Consider the following 22745-nt stretch of genomic DNA (forward strand, 5'->3'; position numbering starts at 1 on the left):
ACCTCTTTTTTTCTTTCAATTTTATTACTAACATAAGGCAGCTGGACCTAATTAGATCCATATTGTGTGTGCTGGGGCACACAGAAGATTCCAAAATGTATACTGCTCAAAACGTTGAAATGTAGGATTAGCGGAGAGGTTTGTTCTAGCCCGTGTCCTAAAATAGGCGCATTTTGTCCAAATGTCCCCATAAACCGGACCTCTTCCAGTGTTGTAGCTCTCTAAACTGAAGTCCCAGCAATAACTTGCTTGAAAGTGAGTCATTTTTTTCATGTTACATTTGGGGATTTCAGTTAAGACGTCAGGAGAAAATGGTCATCTTTTTGATGAGAATTAATCATCATTTTGCTTATAAAGATTTCATCATCTTAAAAAACAAAGAGGAAGCAATGCAGTAGAATACAAATTCCCTTAAATACATCACACACATTCAATTGTCTTCTGGCAAGCCTTTGTGTTTTTGTGTAAGTCAGTTATCAGAGGATGAGCGATTGTGAATCAATGGCTGTTGCGGAACACATGTGATGGTTGAAATTAATTGTTTTCCCCTAAGAATAAGTTGTTTGTCTTAGGGCATTGTTGTCATTACTGCAAAGAATAGCCAGTAGGCGGATCTGTCTTTGGCAAAGCAAAGGGACAGACTGAAACGGGACTCCAGGAAACCTTCTTCCAGAAGGCAGTAGATGAGCCTTCAGGCTTTGTGGGATGGAAGCCGTCTCTGGATCATTCCACTTGGGCTGCTGTGGAAACTGCGAACAGGGAAGGGATAATTTCTGCTAGGCCAACAGCAACAACAACAACCTAGAAGAGACCCCCCCCCCCCACTTTCGAATACACAAGAAACAGGCAGAGATAGAATCTCTGGCTCACTGGGGTGGATTTGTCAGAGGGGGTGCGGTACTGTCACAGGTCCTGTATCTCTACTCTAGTTCATAGTTTGTAGACCTCACGGTCCACGGCCCGCAGTGAGAGGAGAGCCGAGTAAGAGCTCTGCATTGTGGCAGAGACGCGGACTAAGTATTCAACACAATTTAAATGGATGTGCTTAAACTGAGAATTATGACTCAGGAATATTTCATTTGTTTTACCCAAGAACTACATGTCGTGGTTTGCTGTATAACCTGAAGACGTGTGGCAACTCAGATGTATGAATTTTGCATTTGGGGAGGTCCTGCTTTTCATTTTGAAGATGTTTCTTTTAAATTTTCTGAACCTATTTAGTGCTTGTGAAATTAAGGGGTGATTTAATTGTTGTATTTGACCAAAACTCAGTGGAACAGATTCTTTGTCATCAGTGGGGAGCAAATCACCTCCAGATCAGCAGATTAATGAAAGGCAGTTGGAGCATATTTTTGCTCCCCGGTGGGAAGGACAACAAAAAGGGCTCTGAGAAATGGCAGAGGTGGGGCGCCTGGGTGGCACAGCGGTTAAGCGTCTTCCTTGGGCTCAGGGCGTGATCCCGGTGTTATGGGATCGAGCCCCACGTCAGGCTCCTCCACTAGGAGCCTGCTTCTTCCTCTCCCAGTCCCCCTGCCTGTGCTCCCTCTCTCGCTGGCTGTCTCTATCTCTGTTGAATAAATAATAAAAAAAAAAGAAAGAAAGAAATGGCAGAGGTTTCTGTTGTTTTATTAAATAGAAGCAAAATAAGTGACCTGGGTGTTTTTCTTCAATAATAGCCACCTGAACAATTCAAGTGTGTTTTTACACTTTAGATACTGCATTGTAAGTGTGAAATAAAAAAAAATAAGGGCAGACTGTTTTAACTGATCAAGCCGAAAATTTTGAAATTAACTTGTCAATTCAGACATGACTTTTTTCTTTCTGTTTCTTTAGAGCTAGGAAAGGAGTGGTTTACCTTATTTTTCAACTATGAAATGTTTCCTAAATTTTGATGCTTGGTGGATGATGAAAGTCAAAGCCTCTTTATACTTAAAGAGAATGAATGGCTGTTTAACGTGGAATTTCCCAGGTGTTTCTGATGAATCCAGAAGCCCCAGTCACTTCTGTCAATTCACGGGGTTGTTGTCAGGTGAGGTCTTCATTGTTTGATCCCTAGGACCTGAGCCGTGTGGAAGTGAAAGTCCTTTGGAAACTCATCCTGCAGTTACTGAGGAATCCTTTTCGGGTGGTGGAAGTGCTGCAGGGCTGGAGGTTGGCCAAGATGGTGGAGCTAGAATGCAGTTTGGCATGTGGGGCCCGCTGAGCGCCTGGAGTGGCAGGTGCGAGCCAGCAAGGCCTTGCGAGGACAGGGGCGGAGCGGAGTTTCTAGGGATGGTGGAGGGGAAGGAGGAAGAGGAACCAGGAAGGCGAGAGAGCAAAGCCAACTTTAGAAGAGGAAACTTCATCTTAGGGACCTCAGGAGGGGAGGTCCAAGGCTAAGGGGTCCAGTGAGGCGGGTGGCTTTAGCTAGCAGGAAGAATTTTCTTCTACAGAAAGGACGTGGACAGGCATTGCAGTTTGTGTAAGATTAAGGGAATAGGCCGAGAGGAAACTCGGTAACACAGGCATCACATGTGTTTCAAAGACTTCAGTGGAAAAAGGGAGTTGATAGTAGCCAAGCAGGTGAAGAACCACTTAAAGAGAAAACGCTGCATGTTCTGGGACGGAAGTGGAGAAGCCAAGGGAGACACTGAATAGACTCCCAGACCTAGAGGGCAATCAGCTAGGAAACAAGAGGTTTTATGGGAAGTCCATAGAAATAAGTGGAGAACATCTGTGTCTGGTCATGTCACTGGGCACTGAGCCTCCGTGGGCTGTAGAGACCTAGCCCATGTGCCTTTCCAGAAGGTTTAGACCTTGCTCCATTTGCATATATGAAGAGCCTTTGATTACAGATTGCAAATTTGGGCATCGTTATGTGAAACTAGGAGCAGAGAGGGGTTTTGTGTATGTGGGCATTTTGAGTCATTACTTTTCTGAAACTGTAAAGAAACTTCTGTGTGTCAGGCACTGCTTTAGGGCTTTTTATTCCATGTATGAGGTTATTTAATTCTTGCAACAACCCTTCAAGATGAAAACCACAGTCCCATTTTGCCAATGAGGAAACAGACTAGGTGTTCCCTAACTTATCTATGGTCACGTGCTGGTAAGCGGCTGAGCTGCCTGCAAACCCAGGGCTCCTGGCCTTTGGCCCCGCAGCGATGGGGAGTAAATTTGTTCCTTTTGGTGTGTGCCTTTGGGGGATGGCACAGTACTCAACTATTGAGAACAATTACACCTTCTTTCATGGAAGCAACTCCCATGTAAGAGTGATTGAGAGCTGTGCGTATGCGTGTGCGCTTAAACCTTTATTGTGGATTATTTGCTATGATGCATTGGACTGTATCATTTTTCGTACTGTCCACTATGCTATACAGTTTAATTTTTCCCCAGTTTTATTGAGATTTAATGGACATACAGCACTGCATAAATTTAAGGTGTCCAGCAAAAGGACTTACATCTGTTGTCAAATGATTGCCACAGTAAGTTAACATCTGTCATCTCATAGAAAAAAAAAAAAGGAAACATTTTTTCCTTGTGATGCAACTGTTAGGATCTACTCTCTTAACAGATTTCAAATTCAGCATCTATAGCAGTGATAACTACACTCCTGTGCTAGGTTACATCCCCAGGACTTTGTTACAACTGGAAGTTGGCACCTTTGACCGCCTTCATCCGGTTCCCTCTCACCCACCCCTGCCTCTGTTAACCACAAATCTGATTTCTTTTTCTGTGAGTTTGTGTTTGTTTTTTCTTTAGATTCCATGTGTAAGTGAGAATATATACATACATACAGAATTTGTCTCTCTCTGACTTCACTTAGCATAATGCTTTCAAGCTCCATCCATGTCACATGGTAGGATTTTCCTTTTTTTCATGGCAGAATCCTATTCCATTGTATGTATATACCACAACTTCTTTATCCATTCATCAGCGGACAGTTAGGTTGTTTCCAGATCTTGACTATTGTAGAAATGCTGCTGTGAACATGGGGTGCAGAGATCTGTTTAACACAGAGTTTTTGTTTCCTTTGCATGTATACCAAGAAGTGAAATTGCTGGCTCATACGGTACTTCTTTTTTTTTTTTTTTTTTTTTTTTTTTGAGGAACGTCCACACTGTTTTCCATAGTGGTCGCACCAATTTACATTCCCACCCACAATGTACAAGAGTTCCCTTTTCTCCACATCCTTTGCAGCATGTATGGCTTGTCCTTTTGATGTCTTATTTTAATAAAGTATTCAGGGCCTGACGCGAGTGAGAGTACCTCCCTGGAGCACATTATTGTGATGAGAAGAGCGGCTCATCACCTTACACCTTCAGAGCAGCTCCATGGGGGCATTATCCCCATTCTACAGAAGGTCATGTAGTTAGGAAGTAGCTGATCCTGGATGCAAATCCAGTCATATTTCCAAGCCTTAGACTCTTCCCCCTCCACACCGCATGGTCCCTTGCTGTCTGGACCCACACCCGAGGGTGTGTGTGTGTGTGTGATGCCTGCCATAGCGCATGCTGGGACACTGGCACCCCTGGTGAGATGGAAGGGAGGGGTGATGGTCTGAGGTTTCCTAGATCCCGCTCTACACGGGATGGTGGCGTGTGGGTGGACTGCTGGTAGGAGACAGGCTACCTTCTCCTTCTTGGACTGGGCATTGTTTCCTCTCATGCAGCATTCATGCTTTGGGGCACTGATTCCAGAGAGTCCATAACCTCCCACTCCTCTGCTTCAGTCCAGCTGACTGCTGTGAGTGTTTGAGGCATTTGGGGGAGTCCTGTGTGCGGAGCAGCTGCCCTGTAGGTGAGGACATCCGGGGATTTCCATTGGAAGGCAGGATTATTTCCCTGTATTGGCTTTGCTCCCAGCTCAAGGCTGAGGCGCTCTGCAGGGTGGGGTTTCCTACTCTCTGCGCCCACAAACTGACTTGGGTTTATCAGCATCTACTCAACCCAGCTCCTGCCCCGTCTTGGGTGTGTTGCATCTGGGTGGAATTTTTCCTATGAGCGCTTTAAAAGAATCTCATCAGTTGGGGGAGGAACTGGGTGGGACCAACTAGGGGAGCCTGTGCTGCTGTGATAACATAGGCGAAGAATTTGTGAATTTGTAGCAGGTGTGAATTCTAAGTGCTGAGTTCCAGAACTCCTCTAATTCTCAGATTCCAAGGGGGAGCAGATGGTCATTCAGTTGGAAAAAAAGTTGTTTATTAGAAAGCAATCTCAACCAGGAAAAGCTTTTTTTTTTTTTTTAAATAACAACACTTAAGGCTGCAAAAATAATGAGGACTTACCTCTTCTAGAGTAAATTCTGCAGTTTCTACATCTCCAGGAACAGAATTCCATTCAACTGGAAAACGTGCCTCTTGTGTGTACAGCTTTGGGGGAATTCTTTTTCCTTCAGCTTTTAAACATCTTGCAATCAGTTGGCTTTTAAAAGCTTTGCTCCTTGGCTTTGAGGGTAATTTGAATCAACTGAGGGAGGCTGAGCTAGCGTGTGGGGGAGGAGAGAACGCGTGCCTTGAGTGGCGGCGGTACCCAGACCCCGGGAGCCGCGTGCACTGTCCGCCCTTCTTCGGTTGGCCTTCCTTATCAGCTTTTTGGAGGTACATCAGTGTTGCTGCTCTAGAATCTTCGGATCTTCCCTTCAGTCTTTTTGTACGTTTGTTCTTTCCCTCTTCTTAGGTTCCTGGTAGATCAGATGCTAGGTTTGTAGAGTCCTTCCATAGTCATTAAGGTTTTCTCATCACAAGCTCAGCCAGATTAGTTAGGACAGAGATGGGGGGTCTTAGAAGAGGTTTATGGTTATGGGCTACATTTTCCACCTTTCTTACCCTGGAGAAAAATTAATGGGATTCAAATAGAGCTTATGGTCTTAAGCTTATGGTCTTATTTTCTTAAGAAAAACAGTTGCTTCTCGTTAAACCCCCTTTTGGTCCCATTGTTTGGTCTTTCTCCACTGATCTATTCCTCTCTGTTGGCACTTGGTAAACGAACTAAAATTCTGAGGTAGCCAAGAAAGGGGACCTAAATGGGAGCAAGTGTCCCCTGAGGTAGTCCTTCTAGGTTGCCTGATGTGGCCAATGTGCTCTGGAAGAGGAAATAGAAACCGTGGCTTCTGGTCTGACTTCTACCGCCACCGAGCTGTGTGACTTCAGGCAAGTCCGTCAGCCTCTCTGAGACACATTTTCCTCATCTCTACGTTACTGGTGCAGTACCATAGCTGACAGAACTTTTAAAAGTGTGCTATCACGGGGGATGGGGTAACTGGGTGATGAACATTAAGGAGGGCACGTGGTGTAATGAGCACTGGGTGTTTGTTACATGCAACTGATGAATCACTGACCTCTACCTCAGAAACCAGTAATACATTATATGTTAATTGAATTTAAATAAAAATAAAATTTAAAAAATAATTCCATTTGGTAAAAAGAAAAGTGCACTCTCATACTCCTGTAGGGTACACTTAGCAGGAATGTCTCCTGAACACTCCTTATTCTCATCGTTTGGAGTGCTGTGGCCTCTCAGGTGTGTTTATTGTTGAAGGCTTTGAATTCGAAGTTAATGCTTCTGGACCTGTTAGAGAAAGCCTGCAGTGCTAAAAAATGAAATAGGGGCGCCTGGGTGGCACAGCGGTTAAGTGTCTGCCTTCAGCTCAGGGCGTGATCCCGGCGTTCTGGGATCGAGCCCCACATCAGGCTCTTCTGCTGTGAGCCTGCTTCTTCCTCTTCCACTCCCTGCTGTGTTCCCTCTCTCGCTGGCTCTCTCTATCTCTGTCGAATAAATAAATTAAAAAATCATTAAAAAAATGAAATAAACTCCGTAAACGAAGATAATAATTCAGTAAATGGAACGAATAAAATCAGCTCCAAACATGAAGTTAACTTGGAGATTGCTCTGGAAGCAGAGGCAGCCCTGGTTTCTCCGGGGAATGCACGTCGATGATTCCGGTCGATTTCAAGGCCGTGTTCCAGGGCTGGTGGGCCCCGGCTGCAGGTGTGCGCGCCCGCGGTGGCTCAGTAGGGAGCCAGCGGGACGTGCCAGGCTGCGGGAGCGCCGGTGAAGTCTGCCTGTCCCCCGGCCACCGTTCCGCCGGCCACCGCGCCGCTCTAACCCTTTGCCTTGAGGAAAAAAGGCCCCTTCCTCGGGTTGATAATAGCGGGACGTTACTAACGTTGACTGAGTGTGAGTAATATAGTAGGGACAGGACGGGGCGGTTACCCAGTGTTGTACATACTGGTTTTTATAAAACCTAAAGCTGACAGACTGTCACCCAAATGTTCTGACTTATTGCTGGTCCAAACAAACACTGACTTTCTTTTTTTTTACGACTCAGAATTAATTGTTTCTGTCCTTGATAAAACTGTTTTCTGGACTTAAAGATAACAAAGAACCACTTGATCAAATGATGCGAGCTTGACTTCTCATGAAGAACAGTTTTCCTGGACAGCTGGGGAGAGGAACGTAGTAGTTGTCAGTGTGACAGCAGTTCCCACTGGAGGAAAATAATGATTAAAATGAAACTCATCAAGAAGTTGTCTTCTTTCTTTCCTGTTTTAAAGTGGTGATGTGTGCTGGACAAAAGTAGGGGCGGTTCAAACTAACCAAATGCCTGGTTTGAAAATGCTGTAGAAGCAAACTTTTCTGGGTGTGTTAGGACCCAGCTGTTCTTGCCTCCCCCCACTTTCCACTAAGAAAATATTAGATTAGGGAATACGCCTAAACATTATTCTCTGCAGCGTCAGCCTTTCAGGGCAGTGTATTTTACTAGGCATTTGCTTAAGAGACCAGTGGTTTAGGCGAAACCTTCTCACACTGGCCATTTCGATGAAAGGGAATTTGCTATAAGACCTCTCAACTTTTTCCTAACATTCTCCGACTTCATACACATTTGTGATTGTACGGGGTCTGCGGAATGGGCTTTATTCAGTTATCTTTGACAGATTTTGCTCACAGTCCATTATAAAACAAGGTTCTAGAAAGTTCCTTCTTCAAGTCGTTTCTCTACAATTGCCCAGCAGGGATGCTGTTGAAGGATCATAGGTTAAGGACCTAAATTTTTTTTCTAAACTATAGTGGTGAAAATGCCACTTGTTTTTCTGCTGAGGTTTTCTATGTATCTTGAATTTTTTAATTTAAATGCAATTAGCCAACATATTAGTATATCATTAGTTTCAGAGGTAGAATTTAGTGATTCATCAGTTGCATATAACATCCAGGGCTCATCACATCATGTGCCCTCCTTAATGCCCCTCACCCAGTTACCTCATCCCCCATCTCCCTCCCCTCCAGCAACCCTCAGTTTGTTTCCTTTTGTTAAGAGTCTCTTATGGTTTGTCTCCCTCTCTGAAAACCGAGCCCCAAAGCTATGGCTGTGATTGCGACAGAACCCAGGGCGGGGTGAGTTTCACAATCCAGCGTTTGCGGGAGATCTTTTCACCATTAAAAGTGTTTCTCTGGCTTGTGTCGGTGTCAGTGCAAAGAGCTCTCCCGTGCCGGTAGAATGAGGCCTTGGGCAGGGAGGCAGAGTTGAGCCTTTCTGAATATTTTGAACATTCCAGAATCTCGGGTCTGGCCAGCTGTCCTGACAGCATTCGGGTCTGGTTCATGCGTCAGGGGTAGTGCGTTGGACATTCTTCAGCTGCTTTCAGCTGGGACAGCAGCTTTCCAGGATGACGGTGCCAGGTCAGGGCTCTGGCTCGGTCATCATCAACGAGGCACCCTCTTCCCATCCCAACATGGTGCATCATCTTTTGGCAACTCACAAGATATTTGGAAGTCCTTCTGTTGCATTATTGCAAAAACAGCTAACAAGATGTAACACAGAGTCCTTGCTCACTGATGGTGAGGAGGGAAGGCAGAAACACCATCTATGGCTCGTTTCCTGAACCAAATAGCACAGCACCCTCTAAACACTCCTTGTCAGAATTGTCACTGGGAAAATAATGATCCCAATGAGTAGTCACTCTTTGTCATATTTTTTTTTTTTAAGATTTTATTTATCTGAGAGAGAGAGAGAAAGAGCCTGAGTGGGAGAAGGGGCAGAGGGAGAGGGAGACGCAGGCTCTCTGCTGAGCAGGGAGCCTGATGTGGGGCTCAATCCCAAGGTGCTGGGATCATGACCTGAGCTGAAGGCAGATGCTCAACCGACTGAGCCACCCAGGTAGGTGCCCCTTGTCATATTTTCAAAATGCCAATTTATGTTTTTGTGTGTGATTCTGCACAAAATGGCAATTTTGATTGTTTTTACAAAGTGGCAATTTGAAGGCAGTTAGAAAAAAAATTGTTTTGACTATCTTCCTTAGTCAACGATCCATACCTTGTAAAGTACAAAAACAAATATTAGGTCTAACTTCCCAACAGATAAAGCAAATGGTTGTGTAAAGAACAATCTGATACATTTAAAAAGAAAACCCAAAACTTTAGTTAAATCCTCATCTTGGAAAACTCTGAAAAAGACTTAATGATGTGGTTTTGGTTTCTACTTAACTGAGTTCTATTGCGTAGTCAAGACAAGACTATCTGGCACTCGATTTCCTAGTCCTGAAGAGATTTTAAACACCCTAAGACAGAAATGCATGTGTGTGTGTGTGTATGTATATAAAATATATGTATTGTATACAACAGCTTTATCGAGGTCTAATCTGCATAAATCATACATATTTAAAGTGGTATAATTAAGTGCTATGACATGTGTGTGCACCCATGAAGCCAGCATCACGATCAAGATATCGAACATATCCATTGCCTCCAAAACTTTCCTCGCACCCCTTGCAAGCCTTTCCTCTGGTTTCTCCCCACATTCTCCCCAGGCAGCTGCTGATCTGCTTTCTATCACCATAGATAAGTTTGCATTTTCGAGAGTTTGACGTGTAAATAGTCATAGAGTACGTACTCTTACATGAGCCTTTTTTCATCCGTCATTGGGAGGAACACCCATGTCGTACTACGTATCAACAGGTGCTGACCGTGTCGCTGAGTAGGATTCCTTCGCATGAGCGTGCCGGCACCTGCACACAGTTGTTTGTAGCTGAGGACTTGCGGCAAAACGGTGTGGAAAATCACTTGTATTGATAGTAGGGTCACTTCTCTGATTTGTCTGAAGACAAATTAGATGGTAACAGATGCATGACAGATGTAGGGCACTGGATAAAACCATAGCGGATGGAGTCAGAAAAACACATTTCACGTTTAGAGCCCTGAAAAATGTTGGATTGAGGCTACATCATTAGCTTAAGCCATTTCAAATTGGCAGAAAGCTCAGTGAGGTTAAAGACGACTCATTTGGAGACCATGGGTTACTCCGCTTCATTAAACAAATATTTTTGTGGAAGGCCTCCGTCTGGCCCAGGGTTAGTCCCCATGAGGACACAGCAAGGAACCCGACCTCTCTCCTTCCCTCCAGAAATTCCCATCCAGTCAATGAATGAGACACAGAACTAATTACAAAATGAAAGGTAGAAATGAGGATTGTAGTACAGAAGTACAAGTGGCCGAGGACGTTGGGAGGTGGAAGGAACGACTTCGGCCAGGCGGAGTCTAAGAACCTGCTTGCCGGTGGTGACATCTTAGCAGGGCTTTGAAGGGTGGCCCCAGTTGAGTATGTGCAGATTTGAGAGGACACCAGCATAAAACAGGAAGACGTGGGCTATAGTCTAGAGGTGGGAAGCGAAGAGGCATCTGTGGGGAAGTGTGAACCCGTGTCTGGAGGGCTGCCTCCTCCTGAAGGCTGAGGGAAGGCTCTGCTCCGGGCAGCTCTCCCTGGCGTGTAGATGGCCACCTTCCTGCCAGTGTCTCCCGTCCTTTCCCTCTGTGTGTCTCCGTGCCCCATTGGATTAGGGCCCATCCCGATGGCCTCATTTTAACTTGATTACCTCTGTAAAGACCCTATCTTTAAATCAGGTCACACTCTGAGGTACCAAGTAGGGGGTGAGGACTCCATATCTTTTTTGGAGGAACACAGTTCAACCCACAACAACCAGTGTTGGGAGGTTGGGCTGTATCATTTAGGCAAAGGTGAGTCATGGAAGGTTTTTTTGTTCTGTTTTGTTTTAAGAAAGAGATAGAGAATGAATTGGGGGGGAAGGGAAGAAGGCAAGGGAGAAGCAGACTCCACACTGAGGAGGGAGCCAGACATGGGGCTCGATCCCAGGACCCCGGGCATCACGACCTGAGCCAACAGGAGACGCCCAACTGACTGAGCCACCCTAGTGCCCCCATGGAAGGTTTTTGATTTGGGACACCATTGGAACTTCGCTTCCAAATGCTAATCAGGCAATGTGTGCAAAACAGATCTGAGAGGGGGAGAGCAGGCTGGGGGTGAGGGGGTGGTGGGAGGGGCCCCGTGGGGAGACTGGCCACAGTCCATGCAGAACCTGTGGTGGGGGAAGCCGACCTGGCCATGCAGAGGATGAGAAGCAGCAGCCCAGTCGAATGGCCAGGTGGCCTCTCCTCTGCGCGGGTTGAGGATACATGAAGAGCTGTCACGGGGTGATCTGTGTAGTGCGTTGTCAAGGGTATTGATAAAAAGGACCACGTGTGTGAAGAAAGGCACGTTAGTTCAAGGACTGTAGTTTGAAGGTTATGGCAGGATTGCCTTTATCCATGGGACAATCACTTCATTATTCATCACCCTCTGTCAAGAACCAACTATAATTCTTCATATGGGCAATTGAGACCATTATTGTGGAAGGAACTCATATTTTTAGTCTTATTGCAAATTTTTTGCCTTACGATAAATTTATATATGTCCGCATGCATACAACACATGGAGTGTAAGCGTATAATTTATATAAGCCTTTATAGTTTCACAGTTTTCACAGCTATTGTCAAATTTTATTCTTGAAATATCTGAGAGGTAAAAGGGGGGCAAATACTAAAATGCCAATTTATTTAAGTTTTAATTGAATTCTAGTTAGTTAATATAGTGTAATATTGGTTTTAGGAGTAGAATTTAGTGATTCATCACTTACATAAAACACCCAGTGCTCATCATAACAAGTGCCCTTCTTAATACCCATCACCCAGCTAGCCCATCCACCACCCCACCTCCATCCAGCAACCCTCTGTTAGTTCTCTATAGTTAAGAGTCTCTTATGGTTTGCCTCCCTCGCTTTTTTCCCCCTTCCCCGATGTTCATCTGCTTTGTTTCTTAAATTCCATGTATGAGTGAAATCCTGTGGTATTTGTCTCTCTTTGACTTGCTTATTTCACTTGGCATAATATACTCTAGCTTCATCCATGTCATTGCAAAGAGCAAGAGTTCATTCTTTTTGATGACTGAGTAATATTCCATTGTATGTATATACCACATCTTCTTTATCCATTTACCAGTTGATGGACATTTGGTCTCTTTCCATAGTTTGGCTATCGTGGACATCGCTGCTATAAACATTGGGGTACAGGTGCCCCTTCGAATCAGTATTTTTTGTATCCTCTGGGTAAATAACCTAGTAATGCAATTGCTAGGTCATATGATATCTCTATTTTCAACTTTTTTTTTTAAAGATTTTATTTATTTATTTGACAGAGATAGAGACAGCCAGCGAGAGAGGGAACACAAGCAGGTGGAGTGGGAGAGGAAGAAGCAGGCTCATAGCGGAGGAGCCTGATGTGGGGCTCGATCCCATAACGCCAGGATCACGCCCTGAGCCGAAGGCAGACGCTTAACCGCTATGCCACCCAGGCACCCCTCTATTTTCAACTTTTTGAGGAACCTCCATACTGTTTTCCAGAGTGGCTGCACCAGTTAGCATTCCAATCAACAGTACAGAGGGGTTCCTCTTTCTTTGCATCCTTGCCAACATCTGTTGTTTCCTGTGTTGTTAATTTTAGCCATTCTGACAGGTGTGAGGTGGTATCTCATTGTGGTTGTGATTTGCATTTCCCTGATGATGAGTGATGTTGAGCATCTTTTCATGTGTCTGTTGGCCATCTGGATGTCTTCTTTGGAAAAATGTTGATTCATGTCTCCTGCCCATTTCTTAACTGGATTATTTGTTTTTTGGGTGTTGAGTTTGATAAGTTCTTTGTAGATTTTGGATACTAACCCTTTATGTCATTTGCAAATATTCTCCCATGCAGTCAGTTGCCTTTTAGTTTTGTTGATTGTTTCTTTCACTGTGCAGAAGCTTTTTATTTGATGTAGTCCCAATAGTTTATTTCTGCTTTTGTTTCCCTTGCCTCAGGAGACCTATCTAGAAAAATGGTGCTATGGCTGATGTCAAAGAGGTTACTGCCTATGTTTTCTTCTAGGGTTTCCTGTCTCACATTTAGGTCTTTAAGCTATTTGGAGTTTATATTTGTGTGTGGTGTAAGAAAGTGGTCCGGTTTTTCTTTTGTATGTTCCTATCCTGTTTCCCCAGCACCATTTGTTGAAGAGACTTTTTCCATTGGATGTGCTTTCCTGCGTTGTCGAAGATTAGTTGACATAGCGTTGTGGGTCCATTTCTGGGTTTTCTATTCTGTTCCATTGATCTATATGTCTGGTTTTGTGCCAGTACCAGACAGTCTTGATCACTACAGCTTTCTAATACAGCTTAGAGTCCGGAATTGTGATGCCTCCTGCTTTGCTTTTCTTTTTCAAGATTGTTTTGACTATTCAGGGTCTTTTGTGGTTCCACACACATTTTTGGATTGTTTGTTCCAGCTCTCTGAAAAAAGCTGGTGGTATTTTGATAGGGATTGCATTCAATGTGTAGATAGCTTTGGGTAGTATAGACATTTTAACAATATTCTTCCAATCCATGAGCATGGAATGTCTTTCCATTTCTTTGTGTCATCTTCAATTTCTTTTGTAAGTGTTCTATAGTTTTCGGAGTACAGATCTTTTCCCCTTTGGTTAGGTTTATTCCTAGGTATCTAATGGGTTTTGGTGCAATTGTAAACGGGATCGACTCCTTGAGTTCTCTTTCTGCTGCTCCATTACTGGTGCACAGAAATGCAAGACATGGGGTGCCTGGGTAGCTCAATGGATTAAACATCTGATTCTTTTTTTTTTTTAAGATTTTATTTATTTATTTGACAGAGAGAGACAGCCAGCGAGAGAGGGAACGCAAGCAGGGGGAGTGGGAGAGGAAGAAGCAGGCTCCCAGTGGAGGAGCCTAATGTGGGGCTTGATTCCAGGACTCTGGGATCACACCCTGAGCCGAAGGCAGATGCTTAACGCCTGAGCCACCCAGGCACCCCAAACATCTGATTCTTGATTTCAGCTCAGGTCAGGATCTCATGGGTTGTGAGAGGGAACCCCATGTCGGGCTCTGTGATCAGTGGGGAATATGCTTGAAGATTCTTTCCCCCTGCTCCTCCCCCAACTTGTGTGCGCGTTCTCTCTCTCAAATAAATAAATAAATAAATAGATCTTAAAAAAAAAAAAAAAAGAAATGCAAGACATTTCTGCATGTTAATTATCCTGCAACTTTGCTCAATTCCTGTATCAGTTCTAGCAATTTTTTGGTGGAGTCTTTCGGGTTTTCTACATAGAGTATCATGTCATCTGCAAATAGTAAAAGTTTGATTTCTTCCTTGCTGATTTGGATGCCTTTTATTTCTTTTTGTTGTCTGATTGCTGTGGCTAGGACTTCTAGTACTATGTTAAATACCAGTGGTGAGAGTGGACATCCTGTCTTATTCCTCACCTTGGAGGAAAAGCTCTCAGTTTTTCCCCATCGAGGATGGTATTAGCTGTGGGTCTTTTGTATATGGTCTTTACGATGTTGAGGTATGCTCCTTCTATCCCTACTTTGTTGAGGGTTTTTATCAAGAATGGATGCTGTGCTTTGCCAAAGGCTTTTTCTGCAACTATTGAGAGGATCATATGATTCTTTTCCTTTCTTTTATTAATGTGGTGTTATCACATTGATCGATCTGCAAATACTGAACCACCCTTGCAGCCCAGCAATAAATCCCACTTGGTAGTGGTGAATAATCCTTTTAATGTACTGTTGGATTCGAATTTTTGTATCCATGTTCATCAGGTATATTGGTCTGTAATTTTCCTTTTAGTGGGATCTTTGTCTGGTTTTGGAATCAAGATAATGCTGGCCTCATAGAATGAGTTTGGAAGTTTTCCTTCCATTCTTTTTTTTGAAACACTTTGAGAAGAATAGGTATTAACTCTTTTTTAAATGTCTGGTAGAATCCCCCTGGAAGCCATCTGGCCCTGGACTCTTGTTTGTTGGGAGATTTTTGATTACTGATTCAATTTCTTTGCTGATTCCAGGTCTGTTCAAGTTTTCTGTTTCTTTCTGTTTCAGTTTTGATAGTTCATATGTTTCTAGGAATTTTATCCATTTCTTCCAGATTGCCCAATTTGTTGGCATATAATTTTTCATTATATTCTCTTATAATTATTTGATTTCTGTGGTGTTAGTTGTGATATCTCTTCTTTCATTTGTGATTTTATGACTTTGGGTCCTTTCTCTTTTCTTTTTGATAAGTCTGGCCAGGGGTTTATCAATCTTATTCTTTCAACAGACCAGCTCCTAGTTTCATTGATCTGTTCCGTTTTTGGGGTTGGTTTGTTTTCTATAACATTTACACCTGCTCTGATCTTTATTATTTCCCTTCTCCTGCTGGCTTTAGGCTTTATTTGCTGTTCTTTTTCTAGCTCCTTGAGGTACAAGTTTCGGTTGTATATTTGAGACTTTTCTTGCTTCTTGAGGTAGGCCCGCATTGCTGTGTACCTATAAACGCCAATTTATATTTGAGGTAACTGAGGATTAGAGAAGTTTTCAGGTCTTGTCTGACACAACTGGTCTTTGGTTGAGCTGGGACTGGAACAGCCCCTGTTGTCATGGATAATAGTACTGGATTTTGTTCTCCATATCGTCTCCACAGAAATAGGATTGCTCGGTATAGGATCCCAGAGACTCAAGGAAAGCCATAGGGTGGTGGCTGGTACCACTTGGTATGCCTCCAGAGGATGTGTGCTGAATGCATGAGTGAAAGAGAGCGTGTGGGTTTTAATTTTTCTATTAAGACTATTGTTTTTAAAACAGTCAATGTTCACAGCAAAATTGAAGGGAAGGCGCATAGATTTTCCTCATTCCCGCTTCCTCCACACACGCACAGCCTTCCCCATTCTCACCACCCCCCACCAGAGAGGTACATTTGTTACAGTCGGTGAACCTACATTGACACATGATAATCACCCAAAAGTCCACAGTTGACACTAGGCTTTATTTTGGGGAGGGCATGTGATTTTAGCTTGTCTTTCCTCCCATTGTGAAGAATCATGTGTGTTTTCAGTGTTCAGGTTTTAGTCATGGAGACCATCAGTCTGAACAACTGTCTTTGGTTTGTGTTTTTAAAATAGAAGTTGTGACACACATATTAGTCTTGAAAATAATTGTTAATACTGAATGAAAATGCAGTGACTTGCAGCTAAAATGAGGATTTGAGATGTGACAGATTCCAGTCAAATCGAAGTAATGATGTAACTTAGCTTCTTGAACCGGCAGTCTCCGTGTAACCTTTAAAGATTTTTGCCAAGTTGTGAGTGTACGTCAGCTAGCTCTCTGACGCGTGATACAGCTTTCGTTCTGTCAGAGTTCACGTTACACAGCAGTAAAGCAAAATTCAACTGAGTAAATGTTAAGGTTGTAGTGTCGTCATTCAGCAATTCATGAATCAGGCAGCCTCCCGTTTAGTAGAGAGAAGGAGCTCCAAAGAGCTTTTCAAAATGAACAGCTTTTATGGGTAGAAAATGGCGGGGAAAGGAAGTGTCTAGCGAAGAGTGGATTGTTTTAGACAAAGTTGCCTTCGAATGGGGTGGGAAGGGGTCTGTCGGTGGATTACCTCACTAGTGCTGACCAGGTAATTCGGGAGAAACTGGTGAAAGGTCACATTCCTGGGAGAGGCTGAAACTGCTGTGAGGTTAGATCTTGAGTCTTGGTTTGCTGACATGGGGCCTGGGGCTTAGCACAAGAGACTCCATTTGGAGCCCGTTTACTCTCCCTTTTTTTTTTTTTGTTTTTTTAAGATTTATTTGTTTATTTATTTGAGAGAGAGAGAGAAAAGCACTAGCAGGAGGGGCAAAGGAGGGAGAATCTCAAGCAAACTCCACGCTGAGCATCGAGCCCCAGAGGGGGCTCGGTATCACCACCCTGAGCATGGCCTGAGCCAAAACCAAGAATTGGCCACTTAACCGACTGGGCCAACCAGGTGCCCTGTTATCTCTTTTTAAACACAAGTATAAAGAATGATTTGGTGTTACTGGGAAGTTACAGTGACCAAAGGCAGAACTTCATTTCGAGAAAGCTAAGTTATAAAAATATAGGGAAGTACCTCAAAGATTAATTTTGTGGCTTTGAAAATATCGTGCTGGCTTATATATTTTATTCATAAAAGTTGAAGCCAGTTTCAGTGAAGGCTTTGGGTGGTGGGCCAGCTTAGGCACCTGCTTATTGGGAGGACAAGAACTACTACTTAAACCACACATTTAATTGTCTTACTTAAATTAAACAACACAATAATGCAATCTGTGTAGTTTTTCCTAAAAATAAAACCAAAAAAAACCCCAAAACCATGATTTCAAGGAAATGGAAGCAAGCTACTATCTTAAAACTAGTTAACTGACGTCCGTTGGGTCCCCCTTCACCTCAAAGTCTATATATTTGTCTTCTCAATTTGCAAGAAGTTTGAATGCCCAGAAGGTTCCCTCCAAACTGGGATAGTGTCCGAGGCATACTGTCCAGCAGCCCCCTTGTACCTGGGTTCTGTGTGGCTCTCTCAGAACCACACGGAGCTAGCCAACACAGGGAACACCGTAGCCTCCAGTGCCTTGAGAAAATCCCACCTGACAAGTCTGCAGGAGTAGTGAGGACTTTCCTGAAGACTGTGGCTATGGTTAGAGAATGCCATAGAGTCATCAACCCTAAACATCCACTGGCCACACCAGCATCTTGGAGAATAGCTCCCCCTCACTTCTTTCTCCTCTGGTGGCCTCCTGCTCTGTCACCCGTACCCCTTTGAGAGCAAAAAAACCAAATTCTTCTTCTTGCCTGGCTAGGCAGCTGCCAGCCCCTGCTCGTCCACACGTGGGCCTGGGCTGGAGTGGGTTGTGGCAGCACCTTCCAAAGAAAAACCACACTCATTCTGAGTGGAGTGCAGGTGAATGAAAATCTCTCCACCTCACTGTGTTAAGTGTGGATTAAGGAAAAACAAACAAACCTAAAGGAGTATTGGGTTATCCCGGACAATGTGAGAAGTAGGAAACTAGACTGTAACATTGTGGTCATAAATTAGAAAAGAAATGGAAGTGGTCCTGTATTTGCAATATGCCCAATTATTACTTCTACTGAGAATGAAGTGACCCGAAGGAAGAAGGTGTTGTTTTTGTATCTGCTGAGAAATTCCTACTGTCTTGGGATTTTTCTAAGCATCTCGGGGACCTCACCAAGTCACAGGTGTGGTCTGAAGCTTGCCAGCATCCATGGTGTCCAGCCAAAGGACGGGGATCCCTACAGGGGAGGAATGGATGTTGCAAACCGAGGCAAAGGAAACACAAGAAAAAGGATTTTGAAATGACTGCGACATTCGTAGGAGAATTTGAGGAAATGATTTCTCCTCTTAAAAAAAAGAGGAAAAAATCAAAATAGAGTTATCTGGTAGTTCTGGAAAGAAAGGTTTGGATCCCCAAACCACGGAAAGTCGTTTTCGTGGTGAGCATCCCGGGAAGGGCCGAGCCGGCAGATGTTCTCATGGCTCGCACCGTGGGAACAGAGGATGAGGGCAGCAGGGAGAGAGCGGGAGGAGCGTCCTGTCATTCTGGCTCCGGGGGGGACGAGGAAACATGATGTCAGTGTGAGGAATGGAACGGTATAGAATTTGGGGGGGGGGGGAAGCATCCTGCAGCCGTGATGACCATCCAGGAAGGAATCCTGTGGGAGAATGCAGGCCTTCATTAATTGTGGATTATGGAGCCTTCCAGAAAGTCGTCACCGTGCACTGGCCGGCCCTCTACTCCACTGTGGCCTGACTTTTGTAATGGATTACCCAAAGTCAGGAAGTGAAAACTAAGAATGTGGGCTCCTAGGAGCGCATGCATAAGCTGTATTTCACGGTGCTGGACACGCCCTGCCCTTGGACATGTGGTCCTTTCTAGCAATGCACGCTCTCTCTGAAGGATGGTGCCCCCTGCTCTCATGGGCGACCCGAGAATAGCAGCTTCGCCATCTATTGCCGCTGACTTGGGACCCAGCCTCCAGCGAGCTGAGCAGCGAGCTGCCGGTGGTGTTCCTGAGTCATTTTCCTTCAGGGCAGCAGAGTCACTCTGTCCCCAGGCCAAAGCGGAGGAGGGGGGATCATTGTAAAGGACGGGGGGGAAAACTCCTCACGCTGTGTAATCGGAGCAAACCACTGAGGGGTAAAGAGGAGTCTAGGTTTTGAAATTTAACTTGCCACTCTAAGTACATAAGGAAATCAATTCAAGAGGAAACAAACATAAGTAGCTTATGATTGGGGTGTCTCCAGCAAATACAGCCCCTTCATACAGGGAAGAAACAGTCTCCTGTGTGTACGTTTTCATTTTGAACACCTTGCTTTGGTCTAGGATATGTTTGCTTGTTTGTTTGCTTGTTTTAAGTGAACTTAAAGCTATCTTGTAATCTGATTTCAATCAGGGCTCATCCATCTTTTGGTTTCATTAGATGCATTTTGTATTTCAGACATGTGTTTGCCTAAGCATTCTGGCTTTTAACACTCAGATGGATTTGCCTAAAAAGCCAAGGAAAATACTCTATGTTTCTTTCCTTCCATTAATTTCTCCATGCAGAGATCCTATTGAAATTGTGTCACTGAGCCGAAAAAGAGAAGATGAAAATTCTGGTTTGTGTGTCTGGTGTGCTTTAACCTGGAAGAAGGCCCTTTGGTGTCTTCACTTTGTCCTGTGTGGGAGGCCTTTTCGTCCTGTGGAGAGCTTGCACTGGAAGGGACCTCGGGTGGACAGAGTCCCCTCCTCCGATCGCAGAGATTGTCCGTGTAGAGGCGCAAGGTCTCCAGTGGCCGGGGTTCGGTTGTCCAGTGAGAGAGAGTGGGTTCACATCAAATGGCAAGTGTCTCTTTCTCTTCAACATGGTTCTGGAATCACTTCCAGTGTCAAACTGTGTACCTCTGTTGCCTGTGTTTTCTGTCGCTACTTCCATAAAAAGCACATCTATTTATTCATTGATTGATAGAAAAACAATAACAGTGAAAGCCAGAAAAAAACTCGTTTGTCACTAGTAGTTTCTAGAAAATTCGTTTACTGTCTCATCAATCTCTAAATTAGCACCGAGACCAAACTTCATAAAAGTGAATTAGTGTGTAAAAAGCAGGGAAACTTTCACCTGTGTTACAACTACGGGCAAACCCTGAGGGTGAAGGAGTTCAGAACAGGCCATCCCAAAACGTTCGGCGTTGGTATATTGATTATTTTGACCTGAAGGCAGTTGAGGAAAAGCAGAGACAAGAAGAGGTCTCTGTCTTCCCTCTTTTTTTTTTTTTTAAAGATTTTATTTATTTATGTGACAGAGAGACAGCCAGCGAGAGAGGGAACACAAGCAGGGGGAGTGGGAGAGGAAGAAGCAGGCTCCCAGTGGAGGAGCCCGATGTGGGGCTCGATCCCATAACGCTGGGATCACGCCCTGAGCCAAAGGCAGACGCTTAATGACTGAGCCACCCAGGCGCCCCTCTGTCTTCCGTCTTCCTGTCTAAAACCAGGCTTGTAAGTTCCTGTCTCCTGTACCAGGATGAAGAGAATGACCCTCGTCACTGCAGATGGATGAGTCTGCATAAGCAAACCTTACTAAAATTGCCCTTACCTTCCCTCAGTTTCCCCCAAATACTTACTAGCCACATTCCCACAATTTATTGCCCCTAGAAGTCCAGACCCCTTTTCCTTGGTCTAGTCACTTCAGAATTTATCACCCTGTGTTAACATGGTAGATAGACTTCTGAGTCTAACTGCTTGTTTTCACTTTTTTCTGTGAAGCCTCCAGGCATGTAAAAAATATTAATAATTTGGATGTCTTTTCTCCTGTCTTTTGTCAATTTAATTCACAGGACCTGGAACAAACCTAAGAGGGGAGAGGAAAAGTCTGTTTCTCTCTTATAGGGACATTATGCTAAGGGAAACAAGGCAGTCACAAAAGGACAGATGCTGTATGATTCCACTTCTGTTAGGTCCCTGGAGAGGTCAGGTTCAGAGCCAGGAAGTAGAATGGTGGCTGCAGGGGCTGGGAGGGAGGGGAGTGGGAGTTAGTGTTTAAGGGGTGCAGAGCGACAGTTTGGGAAGATGAAAAGCGTTCTGGGGGTGACATAGAACGGTGCGAGTGGACTTAATGCCACTGAACAGTGCTTGTAAAAATGGTGAAGAGGGTAATTTTCTTTTTTTAGGGACTGGGTTTGAATCCGTTGCCCCCCCCAAGCCCGCTGCACGCACCCCCACCGTGTCCGTGGCCGAAGGGCTAAGGGACCCGAGCAGTCTCCCTGGACGAGCACCGGGACTGCTTCCCCCGGCTCCCGCGCTGCCCTCCCGGCTTTATCCTTCCCTGGTTAGGGTTTTCCTGCACGTGGAGGGACATATGCTTCATCAGCCTCCTGGTCAGCGCCTATTTCCCATTTCCCGTCGCGAGCAAACTTGATGGGAGAGGTTTGGGGGGCTGTGCCGCCCTCTCTTGCTGGTTTCGTCCTTTCGTCGGCCCCAGCGTCCTCTCTCCCCGTTGATCTGAGCGGCACTGGCTCAGGTCACCGAGCATCTCCTTGTGGGACAAACAGCATCTCAGCCCTTCTGCTCCACGAGCCTCTCAGCGGCGCTGGAAATAGTCCTTTCCCTTGGCTTCTGAGAGCGTGTGGTTTTCCTGCTCTCGCTCGCAGCACGTGTGCCCGTTTTCTGTTTGCCCCCAGATCCATCTTCCGTCCTTCTCCATCCTGACTTCGCTCTAGGAGTCTGCCCTGGTTGTGCTGTCATCCTTTCACTGTACTCATGAAACCCGAGCTGGCACGTTCCTTGCCTGTCGCTCGGGTAACTGGTGAAAAGGGCTGTTGCTTTTGGTCTACGGATACTTGCAAGTGGTTTCGGTTTTCAGAAGTCTCTCTCGCACCACCTCGCTGGGTTCCTTCCCCGTCCAGCTCCGCGTGGCTCCGTCCGCTGTCAGGCATCCGCTCTCGCCCTCCAGGGTGAAGTCAGCAGTGACCGCGTCCTCCACTGAGGGCCCCAGCTCCTGTCCAGCAGCCTTCCCCGAATACTCTACTCACAGCCTTGGTTTTCTCTACATCTTGATAACCTTGTGCTCCCTTTGCCCTTTCAGACTGTAGGGTTGGTACATTTCTCCCATTTTTTTTTAATTTTAAATTATTTGATTGATTTAAATTTTAAAAAAAACCGGTACACCCATTTCTCCCACCCCTATCGCCTACTTCTGGCAACCACCAGTCTGTTCTCTCTATCCATGAGCTTGATTTTTTGTTACCTTGTGGTTTTTTGTGTTTTCGATTCCACGTAGAAGTGAGATTGCATGGTATTTGGCTTTGTCTGACTTACTTCGTTTAGTGTAATACCCTCAAGTTCTGTATGTGTTATCATAGATGGCAGGATTTCATTCTTCTTTAATGACTGACTAATATTCCTGTGTGTGTGTGTGTACGTGTGTGCACCACATCTTCGTCCATCCATTCATTCAGGTGTCCATCCGTGGACACTTAAGGGCATCCATATCTTGGCTATTGTGAATAATGGTGCAGTGCACATGGTGGGAGGCGGATAGAGAAAGAACGAACTTCAAGTTAGTGCTTTCA

At 44.8% G+C, this 22745-nt stretch overlaps 1 protein-coding gene across 1 annotated transcript in view; it reads left to right on the forward strand.

Annotated features, from left to right (window-relative positions):
* Positions 1-22745, forward strand: part of EMILIN2 (elastin microfibril interfacer 2) — a 53803-nt gene that overhangs the window by 1582 nt on the left and 29476 nt on the right. The gene's annotated exons all lie outside the window — the stretch shown is intronic.

This window comes from Ursus americanus, chromosome 19, assembly GCF_024610735.1.
Source record: "Ursus americanus isolate L20-20 chromosome 19, mUrsAme1.1.p, whole genome shotgun sequence".
Lineage (NCBI taxonomy): Eukaryota > Metazoa > Chordata > Mammalia > Carnivora > Ursidae > Ursus > Ursus americanus.